Below are 23,541 nucleotides of genomic sequence, written 5' to 3' on the forward strand. Positions count from 1 at the left end.
GTCTCCCCACTGCCTCCTTCTCTTTCCCCTCCCCTCCTCTCCCCTCTCCTTCTTCTTCCTTTCTCTGTGCTGCATTCAGCCCTGCTAATCTAAGGGTTCCCAACATCACTGAACAGGTGCAATGAACAGATTAAACAAACCCCATCACAACCACAGATTAAACAAACAATTGAAAACCAGAATTAACAATTTCCCTGGTTTTACTCTCTAATCCTTTTGGTCTGTAATAAAATGTTCTTTGATCCCTGAAATGCCTCTGCCTGAAGTGAGGTGCAAATGAGACCACGTGCCAAATTCAATAGTATGGGTTTTATTGAAGAGATAATGAGAGAAAGAGAGGGAAAGAAAGAAAAAGAGAGAGAGAGGGAAGGCGAGAAAGAGAAAGAGGAGAAGAGAAAGAGAGAAAGAAAGAGAGAAAGAGAGAAAGAGAGAAAGAGAGAAAGAGAGAAAGAGAGAAAGAGAGAAAGAGAGAAAGAGAGAAAGAGAGAAAGAGAGAAAGAAAGAGAGAAAGAGAGAAAGAGAGAGAAAGATAAAAGGAAAGGGAAAGGGAAAGGGAAAGGGGAAGGGAAAGGGGAAGGGGAAGGGAAAGGGAAAGGGAAAGGGAAAGGGAAAGGGAAAGGGAAAGGGAAAGGGAAAGGGAAAGGGAAAGGGAAAGGGAAAGGGAAAGGGAAAGGGAAAAGGGAAAGGGAAAGGGAAAGAAAGGGAAAGGGAAAGGGAAAGGGAAAGGGAAAGGGAAAGGGAAAGGGAAAGGGAAAGGGAAAGGGAAAGGGAAAGGGAAAGGGAAAGGGAAAGGGAAAGAAAGAGAATACAAGAAAGGGAAAGAAAGAGAAAGGAAGAGAGAGAAAAAGAAGAAAGAAGGCAAGCAAGGAAAGGCAAAGGCAATGCAAGGCAGAGCAAGGCCAAGGCCAGGCAAGGCTAAGGAAAGGCAACAGGCAAGGCATTGCTAGGCAAAGGGAAAGGCAAAAGTCAAGGGCAAGGCAAGGTAAGGTGAGGCAAGGCAAGGTGCAGTAAGGCAAAAGGAAAGGCAACAGAAAAGGCAAGGAAAAAGGTGAAAGGCAAAATAAAGCAAAAGGCAAGGAAAAATCAGGGCAACACAAAAGGCATGGGAAAAGGCAAGGCAATGCAAGGCAAGGCAGAAAGGAAAAGAGAGAGAAAGAGGAAGAGAAAGGAAGAGAAGAAAGGAAGTGAGAAAGAGAAAAAACAGAGAGAAAGAAAGAGAAAAAACAGAGAGAAAGAAAGAAAGAAAGAAAGAAAGAAAGAAAGAAAGAAAGAAAGAGAAAGAAAGAAAGAAAGAAAGAAAGAAAGAAAGAAAGAAAGAAAGAAAGAAAGAAAGAAAGAAAGAAAGAAAGGAAGAAAGAAAGGAAGAAAGAAAGAAAGAAAGAAAGAAAGAAAGAAAGAAAGAAAGAAAGAAAGAAAGAAAGAAAGAAAGAAAGAAAGAAAGAAAGAAAGAAAGAAAGGAAGGAAGGAAGGAAGGAAGGAAGGAAGGAAGGAAGGAAGGAAGGAAGGAAGGAAGGAAGGAAGGAAGGAAGGAAGGAAGGAAGGAAGGAAGGAAGGAAGGAAGGAAGGAGAGAGAAAGAGAAAAAGAGAAGGGAGGGAGGGAGGGAGGGAGGGAGGGAGGGAGGGAGGGAAGGAAGGAAGGAAGGAAGGAAGGAAGGAAGGAAGGAAGGAAGGAAGGAAGGAAGGAAGGAAGGAAGGAAGGAAGGAAGGAAGGAAGGAAGGAAGGAAGGAAGGAAGGAAGGAAGGAAGGAAGAAAGAAAGGAAGAAAGGAAGAAAGGAAGAAAGGAAGAAAGGAAGAAAGGAAGAAAGGATGTGGGAGGAGAGAAGGAGAGTGACAGAGACAGATGAAGTCAAAAAGTTCACCACTTCATGCATGGTGACAGCATCTCTTTGATGCTCTTCATCAGGGTTTCTTCTTCCACTTCCACTTCTTCTTCCTCTTCTTCTTCTTCTTCTTCTTCTTCTTCTTCTTCTTCCTCTTTTTATTCTTCTTCTTCTACTTTTTTCTTCTTGTTTTTCTTGTTTCTTTTCTTATTCTTTTTTAATTCTTATTCTTGCACTTTTTTATGCTTTTTCCTTTTCATTTTCTTATTCTTTTTTTGACTTAATCTTATTATAATTTTTTTAAATCATACTTCTTCTTTCTGTTCTTCCTCCTGGTATTATTATTTCTATTCTTTGTCTTTTTTTTATGTCCAATTTTTGGGCATTTTCTTCTTTTTTTGTTTTGGGTTTTCTGGGTTTTTTTCTTTACTACATTATTCCTTCTTCTTTGTTATCTTCTTAGTCTTCTTTTTCAGCTATTTCTTCTAATCATTATTGTTTACTAGTGCTACAATTCATTCTTCTATATTACCCTATTCTTCTCAGTCTTCAGCTTAGTCTTAGTCTTCTTCTTCCTATTCTTAATCCTTGTTCTTACTCTTGTTCTTATTCATATTCGTATTCGTATTCTTAGTCTTTCTTATTCTCATTCTTTTTTAGTACTACTACTTCTTCATCTTCCACAATATAACTATTACTATAATTACCATTATTATTATTCCTATTCTAATTTTTTTTGGTTTCATGCTTTTGCAGGGTTTTCTGCTTTTTTTGGTGTGGGGTTTTTGGTTTTTTTTCTACTACTACTACTGCTGAAAACAAACTTCATTTTGTTTGGTATGAATTTTGTGTCTCCTGGTCATGCAGTGTGCAGTCATATCCAGGGAGACACACTTGCTGTCTGTGCCTATTGCCGGTGGATTCAATCCCAAAGGATCTCCATGGAATTCTTTCCAGAGGAGAAGGAATTGCCTGCCATTGCAGCAGGGGAGCTGCAGACAGGATCTGAGCAGCAATCCTTCTCTGCCAGAGCAGTCAGGCCATGGCAGAAGGTGCAGCAGGGCAGGAGGTGCTGGAGCCACTGCGTGTGGCAGTGAGCGAGAGCGGAGTGCCCGTGGCCCTTGGGGAGCCATGGGGGTGACGATGCTGCTGCCAGGCTGACAGTGGCACTGGCTGGCTCTGCAGGTCTGTTGGCAGCCGGATGATGGGCTGGCATGCAGCGCTGAGCCCCCGGCACCAAGCGTCCCCCTAGCACGGGTGCTGCCAGGCCAAGGCTGCCCGTGCGGCTCCCTCACGCTGCCTCATGGGCAGTCTGGCCCAGCGGCCATCTGCAGGCCCCGAGCCATCTGCGACCTAATGCTGCGGCTCAGGAGGGTGTCTGTGCTAATCCTCCAGCCGTGCCGACAGGCAGGGGCAGCGAAACAGCCTCCTGAGCGCCCGCAGCGCCCGCCTGAAGCGCGAGGGACGCTTCTCGTGGGGCCCCGGGCTCTGGGGCCCTGCCTCAGGCACCTGCCGGGCCAGGCCGGGGAAAGCCGCCTGTGCCACGGGGGACTGGGATTGCAGAGGGGCAGGCGTGGCACACGGTGACCCTTCGGGGTGCGGCGGCGGTGTCCTGGGCTCAACCCAAGCCTCCCGAGGGAAAAGCCCGGGCCGCTCACCTCCTGCCCAGCCTGCCACTCTTCGCGCTCTGTATGTTTGTTCGCAGAGCTCCAGCAGGCTCACGTCATCCCACTCCTCATCGTCATCCTGCAGCGAGGCCGTGGGCCCCACGCCCTGCACGGTCGCGTCTTCCTGGCCGTCCTGCGCCAGCTCCTGCTCATCAGTGTCCTCCCAGCTGGAGTGCACCGAGGCTCTCTTCTCTTCGGTGCCTTCGGACACTTCCTGGCCAACGCAGCCTTGCTCTGCGGAAACTTCTTGGCCAGTGTGCTCCTCCCAGTCTGAGTGTTCTTGGTAGTTGCCCACTTCCTGGGGGGACAGCTCTTGCTGGCTGCATTCTTCCCAGTCTGACGCTTTTGGGGAGCTGCCACATTCGCCTTGGAAAAGCCCTTGCTCCGTGCCTTGCTGCTCGTCAGAATCTCCTCGGAAGCTAAGGGCTTCTCCCAGGGACAGCGCTCCCTCGCTGCCTTCCTCCAGTTCTCTCGCAGCCACCCAGCGCTCCAGAAACTCTTTCCAGCCCTCGCTGGACTCTTGAGAGCTCTCCCTGTCTCTTTGGGAGCGCTCTTGCTCGAAGTCCTCTTCCCAGTAGAAGAGCTCCTGGGAGCTGCCCGTGTCTCCTGAGGACGGCTCTGACTCAGTACCGTCCTCGCCTGGGGTCACTTCCTGCTCCTGTTTCGTTCCTCCAGGGCAGAGCTCTGGCTCTTCCCCATGGTCGCGCTGGGAAAGCTCCAGCTGCCCAGCCAAGGCTCCCTCCTGGCTCTCTTGCTGTGCCACAGCCGAGCCCCTCTCTGCCTGCTCCTGCTGCTCACTGCTGCTCACTGCTGCCTTCTCCTGCTCCATCTTTCTCGCCTTTGGCACAGACAAGTCCCGGGAGCTGCTTGCTGCTGCCACGGCGGCTCTCCTGGGACTGGCCACGGCAGGGCCCTGCAGTGCCCCTTGGATACCCTCAGCCAGGCCGGGGCTCTCTGATGTCACAAGGGCCTTTGGGCACCGTCATGTCCCGCCTCACAGAGCCAGGGTCCTGACACAAGGCGCCCGTGTCACCAAGGGCCTCCTGCGGCCATCCTGCAACAGCCGCAGCCACTGCAGGTGGCGTGGAGCAGCCCCGGGACTCGTGGGCTTCCAGCCCCTTGTTCTGACCCAGTTGTGCAAATTGTCCCAAATACCTGTGAGAAACAGCTCACTTTTCGACAGAATTGAGAGTGAACACAGTCTTGGAAGCAAAAAGGGTTGATTTGTATCAACAGGCCAACTGAGCCAGTGTGTTTCTCTCGCCCAGAGGCGAGCACACACCCCCTCGGTCCAAATGGCAACAATTTGTCCCCTTTCGCTGTCGGGGGCGGCCCCTGTCCCTGTTGCCATTGCAAGGCACTCAGGAACTCACAGTGTCTCCCCACTGCCTCCTTCTCTTTCCCCTCCCCTCTCCTCTCCCCTCTCCTCCTCCTTCCTTTCTCTGTGCTGCATTCAGCCCTGCTAATCTAAGGGTTCCCAACATCACTGAACAGGTGCCATAAACAGATTGAACAAACCCCATCACAACCACAGATTAAACAAACAATTGAAAACCAGAATTAACAATTTCCCTGGTTTTACTCTCTAATCCTTTTGGTCTGTAATAAAATGTTCTTTGATCCCTGAAATGCCTCTGCCTGAAGTGAGGTGCAAATGAGACCACGTGCCAAATTCAATAGTATGGGTTTTATTGAAGAGATAATGAGAGAAAGAGAGGGAAGGAAAGAAAGAGAGAGAGAGAGGGAAGGCATGAAAGAGAAAGAGACAGAAAGAATGAAAAGAAAAAGAAAGAAAATATAAGAAATGTATAGAAAGAGAAAGGGAGAGAAAGAGAAAAAAAAGAAGGCAAGGCAAGGAAAAGCAAGGCGGAGCAAGGCCAAGGCCAGGCAAGGCTAAGGAAAGGCAACAGGCAAGGCATTGCTAGGCAAAGGGAAAGGCAAAAGTCAAGGGCAAGGCAAGGTAAGGTGAGGCAAGGCAAGGTGCAGTAAGGCAAAAGGAAAGGCAACAGAAAAGGCAAGGAAAAAGGTGAAAGGCAAAATAAAGCAAAAGGCAAGGAAAAATCAGGGCAACACAAAAGGCATGGGAAAAGGCAAGGCAATGCAAGGCAAGGCAGAAAGGAAAAGAGAGAGAAAGAGGAAGACAGAAAGGAAGTGAGAAGAAAGAGAAATAGAGAGGGAGAAATGGAGAGAGAGAAAGAAAGGAACAAATGGAAAGATGGGAGAGGGGAGAAAAAAGGGAGGAAGGAAGGAAGGAAGGATGGGAAGGGGATGGGATGGGATGGGATGGGATGGGATGGGATGGGATGGGATGGGAAAGGAACGGAAGAGAAGGGAAATTTCAGGGAAGTTCAGGGAAGGGAAGGAAATTTCGGGGAAGGGAAGGGAAAGGAACTTCAGGGTAGGGAGGTTCAGGGATGGGAAGGGAACTTCAGGATAACATGGTTCTGGGAAGGGGAATGGGAAAGGGGAGGGGAAGTTCAGGGAAGGGAAAGGCAAAAGGCAAAAGGACAAAGGCAAAGGCAAAAGGCAAGGGCAAGGCCAGGTGAGGCAAAACAAGGCGCAGCAAGGGAAAAGGCAAGGCAAAATAGAAGGCAAAAGGAAAGGTGACAGAGAAGGCAAGGAAAAAGGTGAAAGGCATGGCAAGGTGAAAAGCAAGGAGATAAGGCAAAAGGCAAGGCAGAAAGAGAAGAAGGAGAGAAAGAAAGAGAGAAAGAGAAAGAGAAAGAAAGAGAAAGAGAAAGAGAAAGGGAAAGGGAAAGGGAAAGGGAAAGGGAAAGGGAAAGGGAAAGGGAAAGGGAAAGGGAAAGGGAGAAAGAGAAAGAGAAAGAGAAAGAGAAAGAGAAAGAGAAAGAGAAAGAGAAAGAGAAAGAGAAAGAGAAAGAGAAAGAGAAAGAGAGAAAGAGAGAGAAAGAGAGAAAGAGAGAGAGAAAGAAAGAAAGAAAGAAAGAGAGAGAAAGAAAGAAAGAGAGAGAGAGAAAGAAAGAAAGAAAGAAAGAAAGAAAGAAAGAAAGAAAGAAAGAAAGAAAGAAAGAAAGAAAGAAAGAAAGAAAGAAAGAAAGAAAGAAAGAAAAAAGAAAAAGGGACAAGGGGGATGGAAAGAACAAAACAGGAAAGGGTTTTTAAAAATCTTTAAAAACCCTTTTGTCCACTCCTTTCAGAATGGACCTTACAGGTCATCCCTTCACAACCCACTGCCAGGGGAAGGGACACCTTCCACAAGACCAGGTTGCCCATAGCCCCATCCAACATGACCTCGGACACTTCCAGGGGTGGAAAAGCCACAGCTTCTCTGGGCAACCTGTGCCTAATCACTCTCATAGTAAAAAACCATCTTCCCAGTATCTAATCTAAACCTACTGCCTTTCAGTTTGAAGCCAAGACATTGGCTTCAAAGCACAAGACATTCCTCCTTGTTCTGCAACTACATATTCTTGTAAAAAGTTCCTTTCCATTTTGGGGGCTCCCTTCAGGGTCCAGGAAGGCGTTATTTAGGTCATTCAGAAGCCTTCTCTTCTTCAGGCTGAGCAATCCCCATTCTCTCAGCCTTTCCTCTGAGCAGAGGTGCTCCATCCTTCTGATCATCTTGGTGTCCCTCCTCTGGGCTCTCTCCAGCAGCTCATGTCCTTCCTGCGCTGAGACCCTATAGATGGAGGCAGCTCTGCAGGTGGGGTCTCACCAGAGTGGGGCAGAGGGGCAGAATCACTTCCCTGCCCTGCTGCCCACAGGGCTTTGGATGCAGCCCAGGACACACTTGGCTTTCTGGGCTGGCAGTGCCCATGGCTGACCCATGTCCAGCTCTCACCCACAGCACCCCCAAGCCCTTCTGGGCAGGGCTGCTCTCCATCTGTTCATCCCCAGCCTGTGATGGTACCACGGGTTGCTCTGACCCAGGTGCAGCATCAGCACTTTGTGGGAATTGACAACTAGCCTGCCTCAGTTGTATGTGAGAGACACCAAACGTGTTACAAACAGCTCGTACCCGTGAGAATCTTAGTGTGGATAACCACAAGGAATCTGCACCTGTGAGAGGGAGGCTGTTTTCTGCCAAAGATGTGTGCTACTAATAACTGACCAACAGCGTTGTACCTGTCTCGAACAGCGACATCTGGTGACTTCCCGACTTGATACGAACAGCTTCAGGAGGCAGCCGGAGAGCCGCCGGGTCCGCAAAGAGAGCGGAGCGAGATGGGGCCCAGCAGAGCAAAACTGGTGAGCAGAGCAGCGAAAAGGTCCAGACCGAAATCAAACTGGTACTCAGGTGAGCCGCTGGGGGACAATGGGGAACCAGATTTCCCATGATGAAAAGGCAATTGTAAATATGTGGACAGTTATGCTAAGAATGCCTTTAGAGAACAACAACCTGGGAGCAAGCGGGACAGCTTATCTGCTTCCCGGGGCGATGAAAGTGCTAAATCGTGGGTGACTATTTAGAGGGTGGTGCTGGATGCTCCAAAGGCGGTAGAAGAGAGGCGGGGAGACAGTGGATGTGCAGAGTGCCGCTTTTGTCAAATCGTGGGAGGCAGCCACAATAAAGAAACAACATAGCTGCGAAATTATTAAGGATGTAGCCAAGTTACTAACGACGTGGGGCTTGGTACGGGATTCCTTGCTGCAATTAAAGCCGAAAAAGATCACCCCAATAGCCGATTCCCTCGCTGCAGCTGCTTTACCTTTGGCTCGTCTTTCCCCCGCTTGCAAGAAGCATTCTTCCCTTTGGAGGGGTCCCGAAGCAATTTGAAACATGATGCAAAATGTTCTCCACATTGGACCACCTTTGTTATTCCTTGCATAACTCTGATTGTTTTCTGAGTGAGAGAAGCCTTGATGTTAATATCCTTGCTCCCGGAAGCTGCCGGAGGACGGGACGGCAGCGAGTCCCAGGCAGGTCTTGCTGGGTCGTTCACGGTGCCCTTCCCCCTGGAGGCTTTGGGCCTCCCTGCTCGGCGTAGGGCCAAATAGAGGAGCAGGGCCAGCTCTGCGGCTTTTTTCCTTCTCTCTTTCCCCTGTGGCACCTCCCCCTCTCCGCCCCAGTGACAGGGGAGTAGGTGGGCTCTGGCTGCGCTCCTGGGGGGCCCTGTCAAGGCTCCACAGGTCGATTCGTGAATGTATTTTCAAAGTCACTTTTTAATTAGTGCAACTGAGTTGTATTTTGAACTTGTTTCCAGCTTTTCGCAATGAGAAAGCCTTTCAACAAGATAAATGGCCTGCCGGCTGATAACACCTTGACTAATGAGAACTTGGGTCGGGTGCCGGATACCTTGCTCAAGTCCTTTTAGAAGCTTTTCATTAAGCATACCTCTGATGTTCATGGAGTCTTAGCCAGATGTAAATTGTTCAAGTCACTTTAACTTTTCCCAATACGTTTTATCTCGACTCTACAGAATTGGTATATGAAACATGACAATCTGCGTTATTTGTAGCCTTATTGTGGAGAAACCTGAGTTTTTCTCTCTTCCCCCCCATCTTTATTTCTCTTAAGACATTCCACAGGTTTTCTATTTCTGCTAGATTTTACTAGGACAATACCTTTTAATCCAGATCTCTGAAGGGAAAACCCACTATTTTTTTCTCTCTTTTTAAGACCTTCCCAAAATTTAAGACCTTTCCTCTGCCTGCAGACTACTTGCATCTGCTCTTCCAAATAAGGACTGCATGAGTGCTGAGAAGTCAATTCTTCAATCGGCAAGTTTAATAGATATACCTTAAGTATTTAATCTGAACAAGTAATTCTATATTTTGCTCAGTTTTATTGCGATATGCCAATTGAAGCTGTAATGTCACCCAGCTCTGGTAAAACTGAGGGATCAATGCTAAAATCATGGGGTAAAAAAATATCTTTTCCCACAGAGTAAATTTTATTTTTCTGTGTTAACCTAGTAGCTCACAGAGCTGCTTTGGCGCCCACCCAACAGAATGTTTGGAAAATGCCTGGGACTACAGCTGTGACCTGGACATGCCTGAGCTACTCGGTATGAGGCAAATAGTACAAACATAATTGCAGGCACTTTATATTAGTCCCTGGAATACACCTATTTTCTGTGATCCCATAAGGAATCATCAAAGTTAATTTTTCAGGCTCTCTCCTCAAAGCATAATTTTTCCTTATGTGCATAATATCTTGGCTTATAGACAAGTTTGGTGTCGTAGTCTTGCTCAGCATGGATTCAGGTAGCCCTGACACATTCAGTTGAGTGGATATTAACTGGACAAGATGTAAAGCTACAGCAATTAACTTTAAAGCCTGATGTCAAAACATCGAATGAATTACAATGTATTTACCACACTTTTCTGAGGTACCCAGTTAATTCTGCAAAAATTTAACCCTCTGGAGTTCTCTGTTGCTGCTGTCTCATTTACAATTCAGTTGCTTCCTTGCATATTGTTCATTTATGTTTAATTGTTGTATGATAAATCTTCAGTAGTTTTCTTGTAATGATGGAGTCAAAATGAGTTAAACTGCTGTATCCAAAACTTTAAAGTAATACTCTCAAGTTTGAATCTAGCTTTGGTAAATTTAAGGTTCAAAAGATGCAAAGGCATCCAAATTGACCACCTCACTAAATTTAAGGGAATTTTTTTTTCGCAGGTATACCTTGAACAATGTTGAGGTGATTTAAAGAGCTGCTTTTTGTTTCTTGCAACATGGAAAAGGGTCAGCTGGAAATACTGCGACTGCTATCTGTAAAGGAGAAGATGTAGTTTCCACAGATACTCTGCAGGGTCTAATGTGTATAATTAGATACAATTGCTCTGGATCATTATTGTCTAAAATATTATATATTTTTCCATTAAGGAACAAATTTCCACTTAAATGAAATTGAATGCACCTTTCTTTGTTGAGGGAATAAAAGTGTATCTTGTCCTGTTGCTGTTGTTAAAACAAAGACAGTTTTGATTAAAAAAATAAGAAACTATGAAAATCCTGAAACTGTAAAACAGCATTACAATTAGACTCAGAACTCTTCACATATTCGCTGCTGACTGATAGCCTTATACCACCAAAAAGCACAGCACTTGGCCTGTGATCCTTGAAAGGCTGATATGTTTCGTACTGTTGTCAAAGCCAAACGTGGTTTCATACTGGGTTGAAAATGTGGCTCTGGTACTATAACATGCACATGTTGTTATCTTTGGGATCTTATGCACTGGAAGGCTCTGCATCTTCTCAGAAACACACGGACTTTTCCAAGACTCCTTTCAGGCGCAGAAGTCTGTTTATACAGAAATGCTCTGTGCAAAAAAGACATACTACAGACCAGGAGGAATGTATTGCTTTAACATCCTTTGTATTTGAGAAATCGAATCAACTGCATACACCATAAATATCTGTAAAATATATACAATGTGTTTCTAAAAATGAATGTGGTTTAGACTGTGTTTAGTGCAATTTGTCCTCATGCGCCTTTTTTTTCTGAGTAATAAGAATTTAATCTATGATCTTTTTTTCTTGCTAGGAGTAAATTAACAGAGAAGATCAACACTGCAATTTAATCATGACTTTTCAGATCAATGACATAAATTTCTCATATAATTATAATATTAGCAGTTTGCAAGTTCTTAAGATGTTTGTAGATTTCAGCAAAATAGCTTTTTCTCCACTTACATGTTTAAGATTTTTCTCTTCTTTTTATGAAGTCATATACTTCTATGTAGGAATTTGTGGATATGTCTTGTAAGGATAATATTAAGTTTAAATTAGCACAATATATTCTGTAAAATTTTTATAATGCACTTGTGTTATATTGTAGATCAGGGTACTGCTACTATCCTTGTTTACAAATGTGGGAATTAAATAAAGATGCACTAAAGACCTTGATTCTATTCACATAAGATGTTTTAAATGGAGGGAGGAATTGACCCTGAGAGTACACAGTACAGTAATTTTTTTAGTTGCTGGGTATTCCCACAAATTATGTAAACCTTAAAGACAAGGAAAAAAAATCAAACTTACTTTACTTCTGAAGGGGGACGTTAACTTTGAACATAGACAAGCATTGCAGACTTGTAGAGTAAATTAGATGGGATGGGACTTATGGGGGCTCTCTGGTCTGACCACTAACTTGGACTACAGCTGTCAAAGCTGCTCTAGGTCACATGGGATTATGTCACTTTCATTTTTAAGCATTTCTAGAAAGGGGATAGCGTAATTTCCTTTGGCCCCATATTCAGTGCTTGCACACTGCCAGAGTAATAAATTTCTCTCTTACCTCTGAATAGAATGTGTCCCTGATGGCTGGAAGCACAAAATGCCATGGAAAGGTGGATGGATAGGTAAAGGGATGCAACAGTTGTAAAATGCAACACATCCCACAAGTTCTAGATGCTGGAAAAATTTTTTTAAAAAGTGTTTCCTTCTGAGATCTGTCTGATGCTTCATTGAAATTAATGTTCTACTCAGAGAACTCTTAGTCCCAGAACTTGCATGGTTTTCCAGCCTCAGGGTCATGATTGTCAAATTATTCTTACTAAAAGCTAAAATCAGCTAAAAAAGAGGTTATTTTTTTCCCTCTGTTTTCAGTTTAGCCTCTATTGTCACACATGGTCTCAGGTCCTCACTGCGCTACATTCTTGTGGGATTTTGAAGTTGCTCTGCCCAGGAACGTTTGAATGATAACTGACATTTTTCAGTTATTCAAAGACAGATAACAGGTGGCAATGATTTTACTCTATGATCATACGGATATGAGAAGGTAAACTGGTGACAGATAAATCTGTGTATACTCAAGGGTTATACAGTTGCAGGATTTCCAGGGGTTTATAAAGGACTTACGATGTAAATTTTTTAATGATCTGGCAAGTTGTCATACTTTCTGTGCTTTAGAAAAGTCTACATTCTAAGACTTCTCTGGCCTAATTTGTTAAAAACCCCCAATAATAATTTAAATCCTTCTTAGTACTAGGTTGTGAGCCCCTGTGTCATCAAAATCTAGTAATAATCAAAATCCTTTTGCATTTTCATGGTTATGGTGGAGATGGTCTATACTCCATGATGCTTTAAATTTTAAAAAGTGCAATTTAAAAATTTTATTAAATTAAATTTTATTACTACTTGCAGGTGGTTGGAGCGTCCTACTGCTTCCCTAGCCATTTTACTTCAGTTATATTGTACTTCTTAATTTAACTTGCAAAACTGACAAACTGGAAAAATCTTTCCTATTGGTCACTTGGTATGGGACCTGCTGCCATATGATGTCACATCCTGAAAGTTCAGGGACCTGCTGCCATATGATGTCACATCCTGAAAGTTCAGGATGACTTCCCACAAGCAAATTCAGTATAAGCTGATCCCTGGAAGAAGGAAGATGTGCTGCCCACAGTCGAGGTCTGTACCAATTTTGGTACCCACCTTGCTTGGGAACTCAGTTGTGCAATGTTAGTTTCTTTTTTCCCTTTGTGATATGCTACCCTACTCTGATCTGAAAATGTTTGGTTTTGAGGTCAATATCACTTTAGAAGCTCTGAATATGTTCCTATTTGATTTTAACAAGGTCTACTACGACATATTTTCAAGGAGTCAGTTTCAATAATGATCTGTTAGGAGGAGTGCTAGAGTTTAAAGCATGTTTTGGCAGACCTTACCGGAGAGCGTCTCTGCCCAGCCTGGGTAAGCGCCTCAGCGCACCAAACTGTCCCTCTGAGGGCTGGTCACTGCGCATTACCCAGCCAGGGAGCCATAAGGCTAGCTCTGGTTTCGTCTGCTGTTCTGCAACCGGTGGCAGTACGGGAGTTGAGGAGGGTCTACGCAGTGTGTTCATGGAAGCTGTTTATTCTCATGGTGCCCCAGAGGCCAAAGACCTTCCAGAGGCAGAGACGCCTCATGGGCGATGACCTCACGTGCACAGACACATGTGCACAGAGATCCACGTGCACAGAGATCCACATCCACAGACACACGTGTATAGACAACAATATGGTGGAGGGTGAGGAGTTTTCCAGGGAGACAGGGGGGCAGGGACAGCACATTGGCCTAGTGATCTCTGGGCACAGGGCCAGTGCATGGGCAGAGTTAGGGTACAGGAAACAATAGGGAAAACCCGAGGGAGTGGCCAGGACCAGGGGCAGGGGTAGGGTACAGGAACCAATAGGGAAAACTGGAGGGCAGGGCTAGGACCATGTGGGGTGGGGAAAGCAGGACAATAGGCCATGGGTAAACACATTAAGGAAGGGATGGGTGGGGAACCTGCAGCTATTATCACAAGAGAGGAGGATTTGCAGGATTCTTTCGTTAAATTGATTATCTTCTTCCTCTCTCACACACATGTTGTTCTATACTGTTTCATTCCTTGCTTTAGAAGCAGGCAGAAAACTGACTTTTTCTCTCTGCTACTTTGTCCATAGAGACCAGCATAAGTACAGTACATGAAAAGTGTGACTCTGAGCGAGGTTGCTTCTACATGGCTGAGAAAAATAATTTAGTTCCTGAAGTACCCACTTACAATAAGAAAGACTTTTAATTTACTTATTTCAGTCTCACAAAGTGTTTTTTCTCAACAGCTCCATACACAGTGGAAAAAACATACCATTAGGAGGTAGGTTAAGGCCAAGGAACACAGATGTGAAAGTCCAAGAAAGGCAGAAGTCCTTGGGAGGAGGCTGATGAGGAAAGATGTCTAAAGGCAGAAAGAACACATCGAGGGTACAGACAGTGATTATAGCAAAGAAAAGGTAAACATAGATATTCCCAGAAAGAGGGTGCAGATTCTGGAGCTGGATCACTGTGAACAGCTTCTGGAAATGACAAAGCAATACAAAAGCTCAGTAAAATGTTATATAAGAGATTAGGGAATTTACCTTTTGGTATTTCAGGATTAGGAGTGAAGACTTTATGAAGCTAGCATCAGCTATTCTTGGAATAAACAAATTTCTGAGGTTTTTGTTATAAAGAGAACATCTTCATCAGGAGAATTGGCTTCAGCCTTGTTGAGCTCTGTCGCTATGCCTAGAGAATTACAAATCCATAATGATATTAAAATCCAATAAATTGTATTTTAGAAGAGATAAAAGGCTTAGGCTTTTGTAATTTAACACTGTCTGAAATCTCCAGTCCAGTAAGTAAAGTTCAGTGCTTTAAGAGAGTGTACATGGGGCACAAGCTCTGAGCTGTTGTATGTCTTATGTCAATGGTTCTGCTTTATCTGTATTTAAATCCTTGTCCTATTTGTTCATGCATACGAGTGTCTATAGTTTCTTTCCACTGAGACTTTGTACGGTGGTGCTGGCTCTCCTCTCTCCTTTGCTATTGGAGGCCACTTTAAGCAGGGGAGGGATGTGCATATTCATGATGCTCACGATGCATTGTTTTGGTGGGGGAATAGTATTGCTTAATACCAATGAACAGTACCGTGCTAGCTGAGCACTGACCACCATTGCCACTGAAAATCATTCAGTATGTCATATAATGTTTCTGTGGCAGTTCTGTCCTGCAAGACCCTTTATGGCTGCAAGCAGGGCCATCTCCTCTAGCTTATTTCTGTGGTCAGCATGGCTTCTGTTGCCATTTTACTGCTAAATTAAACTGTTTTAATTACGTTTGCTGGCTTCTGATAGTTTAAAAATAATACACAATCTGTCTGACCCAAAATTTTCATCAAGCTCAGTACAAAGATTAAAGGAAAGCAACAGATTTGTCAATACTAGTTGAGTAGTTTACATTCAAAATCTACGTATATTTTTGTTCTCTACACTGGAACCAGGAGGATAAATATTTTATGCTCTCATGGCAGAAGTTTATCACATAGCTTCAAATATTAGTGACAACTGGTAATATGTTTAGTGAACAAAAGTTTTTGTGTGTTTGGGTTTTGTAAATATGAGCTAAGCAGTGGACACTAACTATGCATTCCTTCAATTAAAATAAATATTATTACTTATACATGGATCACTACCGAGCCCAATAGTAGGAAGTAACACACTGATGACAATACTCAATAGTTTGGACAATGTGAAACTGGAACTGAAAACTTCAATGATAAACCAACTGTAAATTCCAGCTGTTGACCTTGGACACTTTGAAGAATTTGTTTCCTTATTTTAAAATGTTCAGATAAAATGCAGTATTTTAAATGTCACATGCAGCAACATGAAAGATAATCAAATAGCAGGCGTTTCCATTTGGCAGTTCAATCACAAATGGGAAGAAAATGGAAGTATATTATGATTTCAACATCTTTATAACAGTTATTTAATCTGTACATTTTTCAGCCTCTGTTGTGTCTTTGATGAAAAATGAAAGATAAATTTGAAGTTGTGGAAGTGAAACAGGAACAGGCTTCCAGCCTTCTCCACCTTGCCAGCTGCTGTCCTTGCTACTTCTCCTCTTTCCCCTCTGGATCTGGACTCCACAGATTCTCTTCCACAACCCTGATAATCTCCTATTCATTCTCTGGGGAAGCACATTTCACTTACCACCCTACATGTTCTTTGCAAACACAAATATATGTATCTCAATTTGCTGCTTGTGGAAGTCATAAACAACAAGGCCATACATGTACTCTCTGTAGTGTGAGTTTTTATTAAGCTACTCTCTCCCACTGGTGTGTTGTGTACTATTTCCTCCTGCTGCCCAGGAGAAAACCAGTTGTTTCTGAGGAGATTTTTCAAATTCTGTGTCAGACAATGAAGCTGGTATTTTGCATCTGGGCTTTTTCCTAAATATTTTGAACCTCATAACTTCTGTGAGAAAATGAATATTTTCTGAAGCAGCTGCTCCGTAAAATAGATTTGCAGGAAAGTGGACTATGATTCTGGAGATCGTGAACAGTAAACATTGCACAAAACGAGCATTTAGGAATTAATAAAAAGAAATGGAGCTTTTGTGGAAGGATAAATGTGACTGGGGTGGTTTGGTAACTCTTCAGGTGCATTTATTGTTATCATTACAGTTCATAGTTTTCAGCTCTTGGAGGGAAGGAAATGTACACAAAATAGAGGCTTTAAATGGGGTGAAGGCTCATCTGAAGATGGAGAGGAAAGACAAAGAAAGATCTGTCACTGACTGCAGTAGATGGCTCGTGGAGTTAATGAAAGGGTTGTATGCAATCTCTTGATTCTAGTCATAAAAGAAATAGCAGAAGTGCATGGTACGATAGTAGTCTTGGGAAGACCAGAGCTTTCCAATTGAAGGCAGGGGTATAGTGCTTATGGTGCAGTGGATTTCAAAGATACAAGGATAGTACAGAAAGAAGGTTTTCCTGCCAAAATTACTTCAAGAAGTGCATGGTAAGATTAATTAAAAAATACTGGGCTTGTGCCAGGTTTGGATATTGATCAAATTTCTGTCATTCTGCAATTATTTGTGTGGGCTTGATAGCTAGGGGTATAAAGGAATAATGTCAGAATTAAATTCATCATATGAAGATCAGAAAATAAGTGTACTGCCAGATTCAACTGCAGATGGGATAGCTAACATTTCTCCAAATTCACATAAAAGACAAAAGATGTTGATAGCTTTAGATTTATCTTTGATAAATAATGAGTCATTAAAGACTGGTTCACTGTAAATAAAGAGTAAACAGATGGAGTTCAGTATGTCAGCTGCAAAATAAGAACAACTCAGACATTAGAGGTCAACGTCATAAAGTCAAATGAATGAAGTGAAATACATTGGAAAGTATTTAGATCAAATATGCAAAATAGCTACAACTTGTGTATTAAACAAAGGAGAAAGGATGTAATACTTGCTGTAGTAAAGCCAGGGACTAGCTAAAATCTTTAGAAATGCAAAAAGATTTTCTCAGTGTTCTGGGCTTAGTTTTTAACTCTTCAAGAGGTGGAAGAATTAACAGTAAGAAATGCTGAACATTTGGTCTAACTTTGTAGAACAAGTAGCTCCAAAACCTCAATGTTCTTCAGCTTCACCAATAAAAAAAATAAGGTGAAGAAACAAAGACAGTATCCTGTGAAACTAGAGATTTGGAGAAGTCTAGGCACAGCCCTTAAACTGGATTTTCAATTTTCATCTAGGGCAATAGAACTGATAATTGGAGGTAAACTAAACAGTGCTGGAGGAAAGGCTAGAATATGAAAACTGCTTCCACTAAGGTGGAAGTGAAAGTCAAATGTTTTCAACCCAGATTACCTAACCTTTTCCCTTGAATAATGAAAGAAGTGCCCCATGTTCCTTCACTACCTGTGTAGCAAGTTTCATTGTAAATGGTAGAATTAAAAAAAAAACACAACCCACACCTCATGGATTAAGCAAAGATAACACATCAGAAAATAATTTGAAACATTTATTTGAGCATATATTTTGTGAAGGTTTTAAAGCAGTTAAAGAGGAAATTGCATTGACCTGACCTGAAAAGAAAATTAGCAGGTTGGAGGAAAGTTATGGAGATTCAGAGATCAGTCTTTGGACCATTATAATTTAATATTTTCATTAAAGTCTTTGGCAGAAAAGAGCTAATGAGGCCTGCTGATAAAGCAAAGTTGTTCAGTATTGTCAAAAAGAGGGATGAAAAACTGGGTCACCTTGTGGAATAGTCTGCAAGGTGTGAAATGAAATTTAATAGTACAGTTGCTTGGTCCTGTCCTTAGAGAGTAGTAATAAGAAAATTGATTATTAACTGAAAACTGTTTAGTTGGAAATGACAAAAGATTAGAGGAATTAAGGGTTAAAGTTGATAACAGAAAAAGTACAAGTCAAGAGTAATGAAAAAGATTTTTCCAAAGAAAGGGGTGATGAGATCCCAGGATTCCTTGCTAGCATGATGTATTTCTTTTCAGTATGAGTGTGTCTAGTACAGTGTTTAGGAAAAATGATACAGGCAAGGTTCAATGTGTAACCTGTTGTCAGCAAAAATGAAATAAGCTATGATTTGTTTGGCATAGCAAAGTGAAAACATGACCTCTAAAAAAGGAAAAGAACTAGTTTAGCTATATAACAATACTGATAAAATATCAAATAAAAAAGTACAATAAAGTTTATAAAACCAGGAGAAATGTTCAACTATCAGAAATAGTGGGAAGTTCTGGAAAAAAATCCAATAAGGGTAGTGGAACTTGACAGTCTAAGTACTTTTAAGGTGCTCTGATGAGCTTGTCACCAAGCAGAAAGTGTAAAAAGCTTTCTAAATGTGAAGAAATACCACAAGCAAATTTTTGCAGCCTTCATATCTATTGACTGATTTGAGCTTTATTGAACACCTAAATATTCTCCTTAGAGTTTCACTGCAGTTGCTCCTGTATTTACATATTTTCTTTAATGGTCATTTACTTATTAGTGTCTTTGGGTGCTTGTGGGTGGATTATTTTTATTGCCCTGAGAAACTAAATCCAAAAAGTTGGCAAGCAGACCAAAAGGGTTGGGCTGCCTTTATGTCTACTCTCAAATTCCTCTTTATCTTTTTAAATTTTCCTATTTCCCAGCTCCTTCTTTTTCAGTGAGATTCTTCTCATTTTTCTTTACAGTCATTCAGTTGCCCTGCTGACACATAAACACTTCAATTTCCTCACCACTTCCTAACAAATCAGGAGTGAAATTGTTAAAGCCTCAGGTTTTGCACGTTTCATGCTGAAGGGAAGCCAGGCACCTTACACCTTAAAACAGTGTTTTTCAGCCTATTTGTAGTCATAATCCATCTATGCCAGTTCATATCTGGTTTAGATAAAAAAACCTAAGTTTTTGAATGGGAATATTAAAACTTTTATTTTTCAAGCATATCCTTCTGTTTTCAAAAAAACACATGAAGTACATCAAGTCTGAATGAGCTTGTGGCAGTTTTTCTGACAATAGCAGTTTGAGATTCATAAACCTACTCTGCATGATACCCTAGATCATTCCCAGACAAGTCAAAGGGAGTACAGTTTTCAAACATCACTGAAGCTTAGTATAAACCCATGAGAGATGGAATATTGACACTTGTGCAAGTGGCATTCAGAATTTAAAGGGAGTCTCAGAGTGGTCATCATTTTACTTAATGAATAGTCCTAACAGACATCCCTACCTTCCCACAAGGCATTTTTAAAATTAATCGTCTTTAGACTGAGCATAATTCTTGATTGTGGTTTTTTGGATTGCAGTACCAATCCAGGAAGCTCTTCAAAATACTTGGCAGAATACTGTTTTGGTTCAGAGAGATAGGGATGCAGTGATTGACAAGAGTTATGTTTGAGTAGTGTTGTCTGTCTACCTTGACATGCTGAGCTATTAAAAAAATATATAGACAAAAAATTAAAGGGAGTTAAGCAGTACATGTCAATTTAGAGAGCACAACCCCCCTGTAATTTATACTGGCTATCAACAGCCAGTTTGGTGGACATTTAATTTTCATTCATATGGACAAGAATATCTCCCTCAAAATGTTGGGGTTCTCCCACATTTTGCAGCATAATTATGGAAGCAATAAAAATGGTTTCATTTCACAGAATCACAGAATCAAAGAATCACAGAATTAACTTGGTAGGAAAAGACCTTTGAGATTATCAGGTTCAAACTATGACCTAACACCACTTTATCAACTAAACCATGGCACTGAGGCTTGATGCTGGAGGCAGTAATTTAAAGAAACAATCAGCATTTAGAAAAAGGAAATTAGAAAATAAAATAAATTTTAATCCACTTTTTCATTATACATTACTGTTGCTCAGATATGTGGCCATGATTGCATTTAAATTTGTATTGTTTAAATATTTTTTATGCCTTACCCACATGCAGATATTTTTATCTTAGAAAGAGTACTGATATGTATTTTGAGCTTTTCACAAGCACTTCCTACAAAAATTGTGCTAATAAAACACTGGCTTAAAGTTTGTAAGAGTTACTGTAAATCTTTACTGACATACCATACTAAATTCTGTAAATTCATGACCTCTAGGTAATGGATTTGTTAGTGAGACTAATGCTGAATGACAGCACACTCTAGTGCTGTTCAGAATTTTGAATCAGGGTAGTATGTTGACACATGCTTGAGATGATGAAGTAATTCAGAATTCTGCTGGTGTGAATGCCACTTATTCTGAAAAGCTAGAGTAGTTTCTGGAAATCTCACTTTCTGGCTTTATACACCACCTGAAGATCCCAAGGAAGCATCTCCTTCGTACTGAGATTTGCAAGGCTTCCTCTTGTCACAGGTCACCCTGTATTAACTGCAGCTCTGAGCATCATCTGAAGTGAATGGGAACCTTGCTATTGGTTTCTATCATCAAAATACAGAACACAGAGAAGAAAACTCTATAAATGTCTTACTGATGCATGTCCTCCTCAGTGGTTTTTTATTTAAAGGAGGCAGCTTTTTCAGAGGTAATGTCCTTTTGGGAGTTGCAGAAGTGAAACTGAGGTTGTTTTTGAGTTCGTAGAAATGTGCTTAGCCTCAGTAGTGCTCAACAGAGTTTTGGAATAAACCTTTCCTATGGGTAAAGTTAGAGCAGATTATTCAATTTTTAATAAACCATATAGTTGAATAGCACATTCTTGCATGTTGCACAGCTGTTTATAATAATGTAACAATAGCTAAATAGCTATTTAGAAAAAATATTCTATTATCAGTTTCTAGAAAATATATTCCAAAATGCATTCCTTATAGCAGCTAGTGTTCTTTCAATAGCAACACTGATAGAAAAAAGTCTGGGTTGGTTTTTATATTGATGAGTGGAAATATAAATAAATCCTTTGTTTTCTTTGGAATTTGCTCTCCTCCTGAATCAAGATTCATAAAACATTTTGTCGGAGGTTGGGGGCATTGGAATTTTTTTCTCCATCCCTGTTACTGAGCAACAAATAGCTGGGTGATTAGAGCCATCAGCTCTTTTGTAAGAGACAAAAGGGTGTGCTCGGGCGGGGCAGGGTAAGGCAGGAGCCGGCCATTGGAACTGGCACTCTCATTGTCGGACACCGGGAGGGAGACTGCTCTTTGCTTCTGGCTGAGACTACAGGAGATCCAACTGTGCCCTGTCTTCTTCTCCTGGCTGGCTGCCTGAGGCTGACCTGACCCTGCGCCACAGCGCCACCTGCAGCTGCTCGGCAGTCATCGCACCTGCCCTGCCCTGCCGGGAGCTCAACAGCGCCCCTGCTGCTTGCAACCGTAATTACACCATGCGGGAAAGTGCTCAGCAGCTCAAAAAGACATCGGCTATTGGTTTCTAGTTTTATTTGTGGTTGCTATTATTGTTATTGCTTGTTTATAGATACTAGTAAATAACTGTTATTCGTTTTCCCATACCTTTGCCTGAAAGCCCTTGATTTCAAAAATTAAAATAATTCAGAGGGAGGGGAAATCACATTCTCTGTCCTAAGGGAGGGTTCAACCTCTTTTAGCAGACACCTGTCTTTCAAACCAAGACACATTTGAAGTCATTGTTTAAGTTGTTCAGGCTGCAAAAACTGTAAAAATAAGTTGGGTTTTTTGCCCTCTTTCTTTGTTGTTTTTCTTTAAACTGGAACTTGGTGTTCTGGCTTCTCTAGAGAACAGGCAAGACCTGCTTTTGATTTTTCAGTGAATTGTTTGCCCCTGAAATCTATTGGAAGTTTTCTTGGCTTTTTGCAAGCCTTTATTTTGTTGTTGGGAAAAGGAGGTTACCTTCCTTTAAACTGATGGGTATCTTGTTCCAAAGCAAGAACAGGGCAGTGCTATTTGAATTGGTTCATATGGAGCCGATTTCGCAAGATTGCTATTATTATTACCTAGTACTTAGAAAACGGGCTCACAATAGTGAACCTTAACAATTGGCAAACAAAGAAACAGGCAACAAATATTTCGACTTCAAGAATGGTGTATCAAATTTAACAGCTGCATTTGGATGTGGCATTCTGTTGCAATTTCATCTGATCTGATCTGATGGCCATTAACTAAGTCTATGAAAGCTTCTTGACTTTTTTCCTTTAGTATTCATGAAAATTAATTTTAAAAGGGAGCAAGAAAATGAGTTTGGGTTCTTCTTACTTAAGGAGAATGGTTGAATAATTATAGCTGGTAATGTGGGTCTAGGCACTGCATGTCTTTTTTTCAGTGATTTCTTATCTTTCAGTAGAGAGTGAAGATATATTTAGCAATAAATACCACTTTCAACTTATGAGTTTTAGTCTCAATGCTCTTCCAGTCTCATTTCAAAAGAAAAAGTATGGTTAGATATTGACTGAAATTTTGTGATACAGTGTGTGCACATGTTTATTAATGTTTCATTGTCACGTTTGAAGATGACATAGGAGAATATTCTTAGCCTGTAAATTTTAGTTTTCCTTCAAGACTTCAGCTTCTATGAGTGTTTGAGGGAAAGAAATAAGGTGCAATATAGGACTTTGACTTGACCTTTTAAGCTTGTGCTCTGTGAGGCTTTCTGCATTTTTACCTCCTGCTCAGGGTTTGTGTTTATACTTTTCTTAAATAAAAGTTTTGTTTCTCTGCTCTTTTACCAGGCCATGTAGCCACTGATTTTTGTTTAATTTTTTTTTTTTTTGTTTGTGCTTTGCTCCATTTTTGTTTAGGAGGGGATAGTAAACAGCAGATCAGCTGTAGGGACCGGCAGATGATTAAAAATATTCCTGAAAGAAAAGAAAAATACCTGTTTCTGTAGAGCTTTTGCAGTTTTGAGCAAACGTGTTTGTTAATATAGCATATGAGAAGGAACTCATAAAAACAATCCATGAAGAGTTCAGCTTTGTTGCATAGAAAGAATGCTTTGCTATTTCAAGCTGAATGGTATCCAGATTATCTAATTAATGGCCACAAAAAACATGTTTTATTGTGTCTCTTCATGTTTTAAATCCAGCTCTTAAAGAGGTTTGTCAACATTCAGAAATAAATATATGCACATGTGTAAATTTCACAAAGTCATTTTGAAAATAGAATCATAACTAGGTTTTAAGTCTTGGTGGAGAGTAAAGCCTTTCACAAGCATTGCAGCTGTATCTTTAATCATGCTCAAAATTGTGTGTTGGTCAATTCATAGTTCTGACTGGCACTATGTTACGGTTTAAAGGATGTTATGGCAGACCTAACTCAAGAGTGTCTCTGCCCAGTCCGGTTCAGTGCCACAGTGCACCAAACCCTCCGTCCCAGGGCTGGACACTGTGCTCTCACCGGCTGGGGAGCCATAAGGCTAGCTCTGGTTTTGTCTG

This window comes from Lichenostomus cassidix, chromosome Z, assembly GCF_008360975.1.
Source record: "Lichenostomus cassidix isolate B80296 chromosome Z, HeHo_3.0, whole genome shotgun sequence".
Taxonomy (NCBI): domain Eukaryota; kingdom Metazoa; phylum Chordata; class Aves; order Passeriformes; family Meliphagidae; genus Lichenostomus; species Lichenostomus cassidix.